Source organism: Papaver somniferum, unplaced genomic scaffold (assembly GCF_003573695.1).
Source record: "Papaver somniferum cultivar HN1 unplaced genomic scaffold, ASM357369v1 unplaced-scaffold_131, whole genome shotgun sequence".
In the NCBI taxonomy this organism is placed as follows: domain Eukaryota; kingdom Viridiplantae; phylum Streptophyta; class Magnoliopsida; order Ranunculales; family Papaveraceae; genus Papaver; species Papaver somniferum.
This window is the reverse complement of record NW_020622270.1, coordinates 1491266-1506479: the sequence shown is the minus strand read 5'-3', so window position 1 is coordinate 1506479 and position 15214 is coordinate 1491266. Positions and strand designations below refer to the sequence as shown.

The 15214-nt window shown below is 36.4% G+C and overlaps 1 pseudogene; it reads left to right on the top strand.

Annotated features, from left to right (window-relative positions):
• The first annotated feature begins 12304 nt into the window (after positions 1–12304).
• On the top strand, positions 12305–14727 carry LOC113332327 (annotated as a pseudogene).
• Positions 14728–15214: the final 487 nt, after the last annotated feature.

The window sequence follows — 15214 nt, the reverse complement described above, 5'->3', positions numbered from 1 at the left end:
TTTTTTTTCTCTTTTTTTTCTTTATTTTTTTGCTTTGTCTTATTTCCTTCTCTTTTAGCTTTAAGCTTTGATTCCAAGGTCTTGAGTATCCAACTTCAAACCTGTAATACAAAGACACAACCAAAGAGACGTAAAAAGAACAAATGGAATAATAAAAAATAATAAAAACCTAAAAATTCTACCTAAGCACAAATCCCCGGTAGCGGCGCCAAAATTTGATGTGTTTTCAAAGTTGTTGTAGTAGTAGAGTTCGTCTAAGACTTGTGAAGGTTCGATTTTTTAAATTTAATAAAAAAAATATACAAATAATGTTAACAATGGTGAGAGGTACTGGGACTAGGATTCCACCAAATATTCATATTCATGCGATTCACCTATTTATTCTAAACCATTATAGCTCATTCAACAAGTATTTTGTCTCTATTTCTTTGCCTAAGGTGGATTCTTAAAATATTAATTGTAAATCTTAAGCATGGCATATCAAAAGAATAAATCCTAAGCATAAACCATCAAACGAAATGACAATTAATTAAGAAAAATCTTTTTTTTTTAATTTTAATTCAATGCAAATAGTTAAATAAAGAATTAAATAAATTTACCGCATGATGAATTTTGGTTTCCTCCGTCGTCCCAGCGTTGGGTTTAGCTCATCATGATGAAAACACGCTAAAAAGATTTATTTATAGCTCAAATGGTGTTTACAATGGAGAGAAACATAGAAAATGGTGTGAAACTGTAATCTGCGACGAACAAAAGGCGTCCAAAATGAACGATAAATAGTAATGGTCACAGACGCAATATCTCAACGACCCACGCATGTGTGTCGTTCTCACTGTTGAAAAACAACTGTCCTGGCGAGTCTGTTCTTCGTGTTCCTCCTGTTCATCATCATCATCAGCAGAAACCGAGTTTGGGAAAACTCGAATTTCTTCTTCTCTGGCTCTCCTCAGCCCCCCCAAACTCTCGACCACCCTTCTTTGACTCTCGAGAATCCTTTTTATACCCAACAGCCTCATAAAATCTTGCTCAATCACTCCAAATATTCTCCCATTACTCGGCAGTAAACGATATATTTTTCTTTCCTTTTTTTATCTCGATCACGTATCTGCAGCTGTCAATTACATGAAAACTATCCATGTTTATCTTTGTCACACTCCAACAAGTCGTTCAAGTCATTACACATCATCAGAACACGTACAAATTCTTCCAGAACCCGTGGATATCTTCTCCCTGTACGTGTTTTCCCTGTTTGCAACTCGTGGATTGCCTAGCCGATTCTAGCTAATTCTGATCGAACCAAAAGCCCACAAAGTGTTTGCTAGGCCATATCACAACTTCCTACCAAAAATCAGCCATTGAATCTCCCTAGAACACGTTCAAAACTTCGATCAAAAATCTGCCAGTGAAGAAGGAAATTTTCCCGCCAAAAATGAAATTTGAATTTTAGAAGAAGGACACCCCATATCCAGCGGTCACCCCTTATCCGTTGTTGGAGTCCGAATAACACATTCCCATGGGGTGCCTTTAGTAATTTTTCTGGGGTTTTTCCAACTTTTTTCTGGGGTGCCTTTAACACTTTATCCTGGGGTGTAAAACACCACTTTTCGAGCCAATTTCGCCGCAAGAGCTTATTTCTCTATAAATACCTACAAAGACATAAAATAACAAAATAAATACAAAATCGAGCACTAACAATACGTACAATTGAGACATATTAGACACATAAATGTGTCTATCATCGCCCCCTATCCAGAGTAGGGGTGCGATTAGCAGCTGCCTGGAAATGGGATGCCCCTTAGTAATTAGGTTACTCCTTATCCAAAGTGAGGGTCCGAATAGCAAATGTCCTCCCATGAACGCAAAAAACACTTTTCGAGCCAATTTTGCCGCAAAATCTTATTTTTCCAAAAACACCTACAAAGACATAAAAAGCCAAAATAAATACAAAATCGAGCACTAACAATATATACAATTTAGATTATATCAGACACAAAAATGTGTCTATCAAATACCCCCAAACCTATTATTTGCTAGTTCTCGAGCAAAAATAAAATAGAAATAAAATCCTAACTCACTGTCGCTGGCATCATCGATTACATTTAGCGTATGAAATAAGCCTTTAAACCCCTATGTGTCCCTAGTGACGGAGTGTTGTCTCCGGAGGGATTACCATAGGTATACCAACAAAACCTTCATACTCCATACCCTAGCTATCTACACAGAACCTTGGAAGGCACTAAAGAATCTCCTTGGTTGGCATACTTATTGACTACAGGAGGAAGTACCCTGATGCGAAATTCCAATTGTTGTACACGAGTTCGCACTCAAGCATACTAAAATTCATATGAAGTGACAGATCTCTACTCAGATAGACGCACTATGGACATCAATATTCGGAGACAAAACTAATCACATGGATAGATCAAGAAGATGGATATAGAAAAACATAGATGGTTTTGATGTTTACTAGGTGAACGATGTTTCTCATATCTGTCTGAAGGCCTCCGCCAAAATGAACCTATCCTAATGGACTCAGATACTAGTCTGACTAATATCAACACACTGACATATACAAGGGAAGCAGTGATTGATAATCCTAACTCTAGGTCAACACACTGGCATATACAAGGGTTCCAGTGGTCGACTTTATTAAACTTATTCCAGTTGGTCTGATGGTCTGGTCTCAATTTCTCTTTTTTTTTTTCAACTCTTTTTTTTTCAACTTTTTTTTTTTAGTCTCAATCACTCTAATTCACCCTAGCATTGGTAACAACTTGAATCGTGAGCCCCACCTAATGACTTAGAGAAACATAGTTTAAAACAAAACAAAATAAAAACAGAAGTGAAAAGGACTCAACGAGATATGGTGAAACTATCATGTTATTTCTAACACCTGAGCTCTGTGCTTTTATGAATAGACTCTTTAGATGTTGCCATCTAGTCATATTGGTTCCTCAACTCCTACAACCAAAATGCTTCCATCCACTTAGATTTGTTAGTGCCATCCTTAATAGGCATAAATTTCTAGGCTCTGGAGTTTAATTATGCAACTAAAAAGTTTCTCCTATACCCCCAAACTTAAATTTAACATTGTCTTCAATGTTCTAAAGATCACATTAAAAGCATGAACAAGGAGAAACTGTTACCATTTGATGCAAAAGAGATAAGGAAAGATATTACCGTGTTGCATGAGAATGGGTTACCTCATAAGAAGTGCTAAGTTTAATGTCTTTAGCCAGGCATTACGTACCCATAAAATGGCTAATTACCCTTTCAAATCGTATATCAATAGTCGAAACAACTGTGGATCATCAAAACCAACTAATACTGCCATTAAAATGAGACAACTTCAGAGGATCAGAAAAATGAACAAACAGAGCACAACCTTATCGAAAGTTTCTTGCAAGACAACTGTATTTATCTGGAACGACCAATTGGGCTTCATATGAGTTTCTTGAAAAACAGATTCATCCGAATAACGGGTTTCTAATAGCTTATTTCTTTCTGGACAGTATCAGGGGGATCGGGTTGTGGAGTCCGAAGAGACTCAAGTAATACCTCAGATGTGTTAGGCTCAAATACCAAGTTAGGGACTTCTAATGGGGATACTTGACGATCATTACCCCCAAACTTATTATAACCACTACTCTCCGCAAGCCCTAGCACTATTGCTTGAATTTCCGGATCTTCAGAGTCTTTAAAATACTCAAGAGCGTCTTCTAGATCACTACCCCCAAACTTAGGGTAATAACTGCTCTCAGAAAGACCTAACATTATTTCCTGAATTTCTAGGTCTGTAGAGTCCTTAAAATATTCGAGAGATTCTTCTAGTTCTAAAGTCTGGTCATCTAACTGACCGAAGAGAATTGTCTCATCAAATTTATCTAGAGAATCACCAAATAAAGTGTTATCTCAATTATCCTGAACTAGATCCTGAACTAAAGTGCTAATCATATTCACTTCCTCTAAATCATCAGAAGGTTGTCTAGTAAAATTAAAGACATTTAGTTTAGTGGTCATATTACCAAAGGATATGTTCATAAGTCCGGTCCTACAATTGATGACAGCGTTAGCTGTGGCTAAGAATGGGCGACCTTAAATCACCGGTATTTGAGCACTAGGATCCTGAACAGGCTGAGTATCTAGAACAACACAATCCACTGGATAAATAAATTTATCAACCCCAATCAGAACATCCTCTATGACACCACGAGGTACTTTGACAGACCTATCAGCTAATTGTAATGTCATTTTAGTCGGTTTCAACTTACCAAGACCTAGCTGGTTGTATACATGATATGGGAGTAAGTTCACACTAGATCCTAAGTCAAGCAATGCCTTATCTACTGAATAATTATCGATCACACAAGATATAATAATGCATCCAGGGTCTTTATACTTAGGGGTTGTTTGATTCAGAATGATCGAACTTACCTGACCAGCTAAAAAGGCTTTCTTATGGACATTAAGCTTACGCTTTCGTGTACAAAGATCTTTAAGGAACTTGTAATAAGCAGGCATTTGCCTAATTTCTTCTAACAAAGGGATGTTAATGTTTACCTGCTTAAATATCTCCATTATTTCGTTGAAAGCCGACTCTCTCTTTGTTGGAGCTAACAACTGTGGGAATGGGGCTCTAGGCATAAAATGAGACCTATCAGGAACCGAATTGGCATCACTAGAAATTTTGCCAATCTCTTCAGCTAGTGGCTCCTGCTGGTCCTCTTGGGGACTAGAATGGGAACTAAGAGGGGGATCTACAGTATGTCCACTATTAGGCATGGCTACCTTATTGTATACCGTTTTACCATTTCTAAGGGTTGTGACAGAATTCACTTGATTAAATTTTTCTCTCCTCTAGGATTGGGTATTGGTTGACTAGGGAACTTACCTTTTTCTTTTAGAGAATCATTGATCAGACTAACCTGGTCTTTCAGTTCAGAAATAGCCTGACTGTTTTCTTGTCCTATCCTATTACTAGCCTGTAGACTATGTTCTACTGATAACTGAAACTTTGTAGTCTGCTGAGTTAACAAGGCGAGAGAGTCCTCTAAACTGATGATCTTCTTATCCGAAGGGTTTTGAAACTGTGTTTGACCTGAAGGATTCTTAGTATAGCCAAAACCTGGGGGAGCATTAAAATTACTAAATTGACCTTGACTCTGGCCCTTAGACCATGAAAGGTTTGGATGTTTTCTCCAACCAGGGTTATAGGTTTCCGAATATGGGTCAATCTTCTGAGAGTTATCAAATCTAGTGTTATTGTAAAGAGCATTGGCTTGCTCTTCCATAGCTCGGCCTTCCCAAAAAGGCTATATTCTACTAATAGTATGACCCAATTCTAAGGCTTCTAACCTTTTTGCTATCGCTGCAATTTTGGCATCTGATTCATAGCCTTCTACCTTATTAACGTTTCCCCTACCTAGAAGAATTGTTTTCTGAGGTGCCCTACTATTTTCCCATTGTTGGGTTTTTTCGGCGATTTCATTCAAAAATTCCATCGCTGCATCAACAGTTTGGTTTTCAAATCCACCAGTGCATAGAGACTCAACCATGGTCGTTGTTAAGGGTGCACAGGAACCGAGCCGGACCGAACCGTACCTGGTTTTGGACCGAACCGAGGTACAAGGTACAGGTACCGGTCCCAAAAATAGGAACCGAGGTCTGGGAGGTACAAGTACACGGTCCAATACAAGTACCGTGCCGTAACGGACCGAAAGTCCCGAATTATATAAACCGTTAGATTTTGGGGATAAGGATCAGTATTAGCCGTTAGATTAAAGGGGATATATAAACTAAGGGTTAGCCGGTTAGGGTTTCAGTTTCCTACTTCCCTTTCTTTCTTCTTCTGTTCTTCGCCTCTGGCGATTCTGAAAGTTTTGACAGATGAAATTAAATTATGAGATCGTGAGAGTTGAGCAGAGATCAAGGCATATTTGAGGATGAAGATTAGGGTTTCTGATTCAGGAGTTTGATTTGAGAAATTGAAGGGTTAGGGTTCATGTGTTCTTCCCAACTTGAGATAAGGGTTTGAGAAGAATTGTTAAGGATATCGAGTATCTGTTGCACGCAGAATCAATGGGTTGTTGTTTAAATTGATGTTCAGAAGTTGTTGATGTTAGGTTGAAGAGTTAGGGTTTCACAAGAGGAACTCAAATGAGATTTAGAAGTTGAATTTAAGGTTCTACATGGATTATTAGAGACTGGGTTTGGTCGAATTGAAGAGTTTGAATGCATGTTATAAACTTGAATTGGAAATTCAGCTTTTCAGAGGATTGTAACGCTTGGGTAAGATTCCTTTTTCGATTAAGTTTAGTATTTTCGTTTCAATTGGTAGATTATTGATTATCTTGAGTGTATATGAATGTATGTGAATCTGTGAGTTATAGTTAAGATAGTTGTTTGGTATAACTGGCTCTAGTTGTCAGAGTTGGAGATGATTGAATTGGTTAAGTGTTTGAGAAGTTGAATTGTATTAGGTTTAGTGATTTATTGGATTGCTGGAGGTAATGAAATTGTTGAGCTGAGTTGTAGTTCGGGAAGAAGAGGAGTTGAGTATGCAGCTGAACTTTAGTTCCAGGGATGGTGGTGCAGATTATGTGAATGGAGCTGTAATTTCTTAGAGTTGCAGTGAGGTTTAGATTAATGGAATAAACTAGTATTGGGATGATGTTGTTAGTGATGCAAAAATGGAGATAGTGGGATAAAATAGTTAAGCTGAAGCTACAGGTGGAGTTGTAAGTTGATGAAGGTGATGGCTTGGGTATCTTTGGAGTGAAATGGTGATGAACTGATGAAGTGTTACATGTTTGAGTAATGGAGTTTTAGGTGGTGCAGGTTTGATTAAATCCAGAGTTTTAATGACAATGATGTTGCTGCTGGAAAAGTACCGACCGGTACCGGTCCCGTACCGAAACCGTACATGTACCGAATGGTACCGGAACCGAGGTACACGGTACCGGTACCGGTCCAAAATTTGGGAACCGACCTCTGGGAGGTACAAGTACTCGGCCTCGGCGAGAACCGAGCCGAACCATACCGTGTGCACCCTTAGTCGTTGTGGAATAATCTAAACCCTCATAAAGGATCTGAACTAGCCTAACCTTTTCTAAACCGTGATGAGGACACTGGGATAGGATTTTGCGGCGAAATTGGCCCGAAAAGTTTTTTTTTGCGTTCATGGGAGGACATTTGCTATTCGGACCCTCATTTTGGATAAGGGGTAACCTAATTACTAAGGGGCATCCCATTTCCAGGCAGCTGCTAATCGCACCCCTACTCTGGATAGGGGGCGACCATCTTCTACATTTGAATTATAAGTTTTGGCGGGAAATATCTTGGCAGTGAAGAACAGATTAGGGTTCTTGATTTGGAAGATTTTGAGGTCGATTAAACCTCTGATTTTCACAGGATAGACTCTTATGGGTCTAGAAATCTGATATTGGTGTTGAAATCGATTAGACTGGGCTCAATCGACGGATTTTTATCACAACAGAAATATATGGAAAGTCACGTGTGTGACCTGTTTTAGGGAATTTTAGAGAGATTAAAGTGTTGTAAACCTTCCCAAAGATTTGTATCTATCTAAGGAAGAGTTTAGAATAAAAAGGAAAGTTCAAAAATGCGTAGAAATTCTAAAACAAGAAATTGCCGCAACTTTGCCGTGAAGAGAAGGAAAGAGATTTTGGAAGATTTGGGAGAGATTTAATCGGTATTTTTGAAATAAATAGATTGCTTGGGTCATATAGAAGTGGTTTTGAAAGTTTGGGGACCTGAGGAGAGCCAGAGAAGAAGAAATCAGAGTTTTATCAAACTCTGTTTCTGCTGTTGCTGCTGCTGAAGAGGAAGAACACGAAGAACATTGACGCACAAGAAACTGTCGCAGAAAACTGTCGTTGTTCAATAGCAGAAGATAAGTAACTTTTATATACAACAGTAATCATTGTTCCTCTTTGTACCAGAGATATATAACACTTTTACGATGTTGCAAATCAGCTGCTTTACACCTTTCACTCTTTTAATCAACTTTTGAGCAACAAACATGTATTTTGAGCAAGTGATTAGTATGAGGAGCTAAACCCCATTTCTGAGGCGATAGAGGAAGCTATTTTTTCCAACAAAAAGTGGTATATTCTTATTTATTTATTTATCGCAATTATTTTTATGATTGTTTTGCCTTGAGTGAAAATTGTTTGAATGATTCTTGTTAAGCAATTGTTATTTCTTTTGATAGAGCATGCTTGGACCTAGGTTTTTGATGTTCTATGCTTCGGATTTACACTTGTTGTTTTGAGAATCTACTTGTTGCAATAGTTTAGAATCAAATTGAACGAAAAAAATTGCATGAATATAAATATTGGATTAAATCACTTTGAATTTGGAAAATAGTGGAATCTTAGCCTTAGTGTTCTTTTCATATTGATGTCAACTTTGATTGAGTTTGCTATAATTTTTAGTGAGTTTTCTATTTTAATATTAGAATTTAAGTCTAATTAATATCCTTCACAAGTCTGAGAATCGAACCACTTTTACCACTATCTATAAATCACATCAATTTTTGGCGCCGCTGCCGGGGAATGAGATGCCCCTTAGTAATTAGGTTACCCCTTATCCAAAGTGAGGGTCCGAATATCAAATGTCCTCCCATGAACGCAAAAAACAGTTTTCGAGCTAATTTCGCCGCAAAATCTTATTTTTCCAAAAACACCTACAAAGACATAAAAAACCAAAATAAATACAAAATCGAGCACTAACAATATATACAATTGACATTATATCAGACACAAAAATGTGTCTATCACCAGTATCATGAATAATCTTGGTGTAAGTAGAGTCTCTTGAAGAAGAAGTAACAGAATTATGAGAAGCAGTTGAACTACATATCCAATTCTCGTTTTTGAAAACCAAAATCAAATCTCCCAACACCATCCACGGATGTTTAATGCTAGAACTTAGATTATTAATATAAGTCCATTGTTTCTCTTTATTGTTAGGGTAGGAGGAACCATAAATGCATGTCAGAAGCCATTCTGGCTTTGAAGGGTCATCCTGCACCAAAAAGTTAAAAATACACGATTCCGCATTCACAAGTTTAAATTGAAACCATATTTCCACAATATAATTAAGCCTCCAGCCAATCCTATGGAAGATATCAATTTATGGTTGGATATTTGGAGGTTTGATAAGCTTTCTCATTTTGTCTTCTCCTATTTTGGCTTCTGAAATAAAGATTATATCTGGGTTATACCTATAAATTAAGTCTTTAAGATGATCCCTAGTGGTTCTACTAGAAAAGCCTTGGTAGTTCCAAGCTAGGACTCTCATTGTAATAAGGCGAAGATCACAAGTATAAGGATAATAAAGATAACTTAACTGAAAAGAATAAAACCTAACAACTGTGTAGCATCAAATAGTAAAAGAGAAAAAAAGTAAAGGTGGAGTATATTACCAGATTTGCGTGGCCATATTGAGTTTGAATGGCACCAACCAAAGCGTTTACATCTTGAGTCTCTGGGTTATCCATGATTACTCCATCCATGAGTTCAACGTTAGCATTACTTGCGTCCATAATATTTCCAACACCACCATGAGCAGCTAATATGAGGCCTTGGACCCAAGGGTTTGGGTGTTCTGATTCCTAGCTCTTTTAGTAGTTCTAGCTTCATCATGTGTCTATTTCCTTGTCAATATGAAAAAAGTCATCACCAATGTTATTCTGATTAGAAGCTTATTTGGCAACATCATTGTTTTTAGATATGAGATGCTCTTCATATTCTTCCTGTGTCATAGATCTTTATTTTAGGAATTCGTCTATTTCTTCACATCTATCATCATCATGATCGATAACATAGCATTCTGAGCAGCGGCTATGAGGTTGTTTGACCTAGTGGTAACAGATCCAAATTGGTTCTCCTGAGTTAGTATTCCACCATTCCCCTCTTTTGAGAGGCTTTTTGAGATCTATATAGACCCTTACAGTTATCATATTTCCGGAGCGAGGACTGCAGTTTTTTGGGAGTGTACTTGTTTTATTTCCAAGATCTTCAATAGCTTCATTCACAATCGCAACATGGTGATGTTCTAGTAGTAGATCTTTGAACTGAACAGTCCATTCTTCCTTATCAAAAACATAGTCTTAGTACACAATTGCAGTGGTGTACATCTGAAGAGCCAATAGGACAATCCATGGAGATTTTTTCAAAACATCTTTCATGTATTTGTCAGAGTTGAACTGAAAAACATAGAGATATTTCCCCACAGTTCTTACTTCCCTTTTTCTGTAGTTTTTCCAAAGCAGGTTTAATTCATCTTTCAATTATGAGGTATCAATCTCATCATCATCAGTTATTAGCTTTCCAATCAAGCATTTGTCCATTTATTAGCAGCTTCAATAATATTTTTTGAAGACCCGATGGCGCATCTGGATCTAATAGTAGTAGTCTGCATTTGTTCAGTGATGGCATTTAGGTTGCTATGACTTTGAGAATCCATATTAACAAATAAGAAACAGTTCCGCCTAGGGTTTGAATGATTTTCTGGATAGCAGGGCTTAGGGTTTTATTTTTTAATATAAGAGAAGCAGTTAATGTGATTGACGACACATATATTTTGTTTCCTTAAAATAGGCGAAGAATAATTCCAAGAACATAATAGATTTTATTATGTAGATATTATTTGCATGGACTCCGCAAAATAATGATTTTTCCTATGATGACGGGTGGTTAAGGGCGGAAAGATGGTTTTTTGAATTTTCTACTTTGAATCGGGTATTGACTCGGAGAAAAATGATAATTGCTCATGGTTGCAAACAACTGAAAGGTGTTGGAATTATGGTTCTCATACTGAGAAAAACTTAACATTGAACATCTGTAATTTGACAAAAATGCCTGATGGAGAAATATGCTGGTTCTTGGCAAAACAACCTGAGTTGACGATACTGTCAGTAGAAAGATGCATAGGCTTTGGACGAACATCCAACACAAGATTTGGTCCATATCAAGAAACAAGAAGGCCTGCAAAAGGAATTAGAACTCCATTAGAAAAGATAAAAAACTAAAGAATCAGAAGGATAGATCATAACCTAGAAAAGGAAAGATGAAGACATAACAAAACTATGAATAAAGAAACAATAATAGAAAAGAGAGGTTATCAGAATATGAAACTCATGTTTACAATAAATAAAAACTGGTAAATGAGATTAAACAAGAATTGCAAATCAGTAGAGTAGATCATAAACAAGAAAACACTTCATAAGAAAATCATAGAAAATGGTTCAAAGAATGTTTAGAGGATAAACTGAGTTAACTCAGTTTCGCCGATTTGCATAGCTCTTTGTTCCTATATGAAGTTAAATTCATGAACTTTCAATAGCAAGCATGATTATTATTGTTGCAAATTTTCAGTTGCGAATTTCAGTTGCGAAAATTTTGCAACAGTTCGTCTTTGTTACAAAATTCTCAACATGTGGTTTTGTTGCGCTTCGCAACAAATTGGAGTTGTATGCATGCGACTCGTGAGTGTGCCTGCCCACACTTTTAGCTGACTTACTATTCAGCCCATTCAGATACTCGGAAAAGCTGACTCGGTTCTCTATCTTTTTTATTATCAATCACAGCCTCTCATTCTCTATCTCATTACCTTCTCTCTCTCGTTCTGCCTCACTACTTTCTCCCTCTTTCTCCTCTCAGCGGAAACCATCCGAAACCCAGTTTAAATCATGTTTTTTCTCATCTCTCAGCGGAAATCATTTCTAATAAACTTTTTATCTCTCGATCTCACCTCTTTCAGAAAAAAAAATAATAAAACCATTTGATTCAAATCGTTCAAATGAAAACCTAGGTTCTTCATCACTGTCTGCTGCATCTTTTGGTTCACTATCTATCAAATTGAAAGACAAAATCTAACCCCTAACCCTAGATTTACTTTAAACAGATGTGACATTTCTGATGAACTAGTAGATCTGGCTTGGATGATAACATTCTCTATTGTTATTGTGTTTCTAGGTTGTAGCTGTTGATATTTACGATAGGGGGTAATCTTATTGATGTATTGGTTGCTCTAAAGATTTAATCAACGTTCTGCAATCAATTGGTGGTGGTTAGTATTCTGTGATATTTTCTTAGATTTAGGATTTTTTGAGTGAGAACATATAATTAAGCAATTGAGCTCTTGTTTTTTATTTGTTGTTGTTGTTATTGCGATTTTTTCTTAAATTTTTAGGGTTTTTATTACTTATTTATTTGGTTTTTGTTTTGAGAGAGAAGGAGGTGGTGGCGGTGCTGGTGGTGGCGGTTTACTGGTTATAATGGCGTTTCTGTTTGATAATAGCTCTGGGGAAGTACAAAATATAGGTGAGATTTTGATTTTAATGATAAACGAGTTTTAATTTTCTGGGTTTTATTCAGAAATTAGAAATATAGCTATTTTTTGTGTTTGTTAATGAGGTTCTCTTAATTTTTCTGGGTTTTGATTTAGAAATTAGAAAAGAAGGCTCATTTTTCTGATTCTGATAATGGGGTTCTCTTAAATTTTCTAGGTTTTGATTCATAAATTAGAAATCAAGCTTCTCGTTTCTCTGAGTTTCATTTTGTGTCTATTTTTACATTGTTTCATTTTGAGTTTGGTTGGATTTATCTAGGTTATGGATGTGATGATCTATATTCAGAGTTATGGAGAGCTTTGGCTGGTCCTCTTGTTGATGTTGGTGAAAGGGTTTCATTCTCCATTCTTCATCCATTTTGTGTTTTTCTAGGAAAAATTTTGAGCTAATTTGGTACACTACATTAAAACCTGGTGAAATCGTCATTGTCGAAGTGCTTTATGTACTAACAAGTTCGTTAGAACCGTTTCCTGAAGAGATCAGACAATCAGAACCACAGTTTGTGTATTTTCGTGATAGTGCGATTATTTTATCACCTTATCATGTTAAGGAACAAACAACATTTATTAAAACTCCAAGAAATAAGGTTGAATCTTTTACGATAGTTGAACCTACTAACCGTGCTGGTGCAGAGATCAAGTATGGGCAATATGATAATCGTACTCCTTATATTCATATTCTCCAATACTTGTTCACTTTGAGAATAACAGTCCATTTTCGGTTGTTGAGGAATTTGTACATGAGGTTGAAATATCTCACTGGGGAAGCCTACAAATTACAGAGCACTATGCTCTGGCCCATTCTGGTGCACGTCATAAGGGCATCTTCTCAAGGTTAGTTATTAGTCCATAATAAGGTTTTCGTATCATTTCTCGTGTAATTATTGGTGGAATTATTGCACCGTAAATGTACTTAGCTTATCATTTTATGGCATGATTACTTCATGAAACCATATAATATGACATCCTATGAAGTCTTCTAATGTTGTTAAAGAAATTAAATTTACTTTTGATACATTGTTGATTTGCGGCTGTTTGTATTGTTTCTACTTATAAATTGTTATCTGTCATAATCCTCTGAACTCTTCATTCTTCCAGGGTTGAGTATCAATCTAGGCCATCGATTAATGGTGTATCTTCATTTAAGCAGCTAATTGCAAGACTACCCCCTCGAGTGCACTCCGTCTTCTATCACATCACACTTGCGTACTAGTAATTCAAAGGTTTTTTAAACATCTTACACTTCTGTACTGCACAAATTTCTTACTAAGAAATTGCTTCATGGGGTTCTTTATAAATCAGTATAACTGGGATTTTCTGTTTCAGTCCGAGCTTGAAATAGGGCCACGTTATCCATTGTTTGGAGGATGGAAAGCCACTTCCGTTATTGGGTATGGACTACCATTAGAGGACTTCCTTTCCGAGTCGGCTGATGGCAAGCGTTACCTTAACTTCAATTTCGGATGTCCCCTTGTTAACAACGCAGTTGAAAAATTTACCATGAAGGTAAAAATAATATCATAGTTGTGTTAGACTCTTAATTTTATTCTTACCGGATCCTCTCATCCATGATCTATTTAGTGATATGGAAATTAAAAACGTACAATTATCTGTTTTACATACTGGTTGATTGTATATACGTTATGCATCAGGTGGTGCTACCCGAGGGATCAAAAGATCCTTCTGCAATCGTTCCTTTTCCAGTTGATCAACATCTCGAGGTATTTATTCTCGTACACAGTATTAATGACTTACTGTTAAGAGTTGCTAGACATTTGTGTATTTTTGTTGACTCTACCATGAGAAATGTACTCAATCACCCATATCTAAAACATTGTATATTTGTGAAATTCTTGCAGAGAAGTTACTCGTATCTTGATGTTGTTGGAAGGACAGTGGTGGTTCTTGAGAATAAAAATGTAGTTCCTGAAACACGGTATTCCTTTCCAGGTAATTATCCAACCTATCAATTAAATGGACCAAGGATCAAAATTAGCACTAAATATGAATCCTAGTGTCTAGTGTACCTTGTTTTGCTTTTCTCTATTCTAATTTCACTTTCTGGCTTTTCACCGTTCAATCCTTTTATGAAGAATTTTGTTTTTATAGTTAGAAGCATAAACAAATAAATAATTAGTTCAGAGAACTCTTATGTTTACTCTACCTTCAAGATTCTTTGTCGAGTTGTTCATATCGATGTTTAGATCTTTTTTATGTTATAATGTCTAGTATGATGCTAATTAGACTTTGAATATTTTGTTGTAGGCTGAACAAGAAGCCGATAAGGTTTATGTAAGAGTGACTTTGAAGTCAGAAGATGATGCAAGGAATCAATCAATCTCTCATTGAAGTGTTTTTCTTCTTTTGTTGATTTGTCGATTTTGTTTACTTATAAGATTCTTTTTTTTGTGTGTGTTTTTGTTGCATTTTAGCCGAAAGAACCTAGTAGTCCTGATCCGTGTACACAAGAACCACCAAGAAAGGTTGTTCAATCTTTTTGTAAAATTATTTTCACATTTGGAAAAGATTGTAGTTTGTTGAACTCGTAAAATGAAGTCAGTTAATAATGTTAATTCAATTTTAATTTTTTTTTGATAGTTTTATTGGATTAATTAGATTCCCAAATGAACAGGGGTAACTTGATTTTGTTACAGGGAACTTTAATTTGAGCATGGTTTTTGACCAGTCAAAACCACCATTTTTTGATGTTGCAAAACATTCGTAACTGTTGCGACCTCCTAATTTCGCAACTGTTTCGAACTGTTCGACAAATTCACGTTGCAACAGTTTACAATTGCAACCGTAAATTTGCAACGGCTAAGGTGTCGTTGCGAAA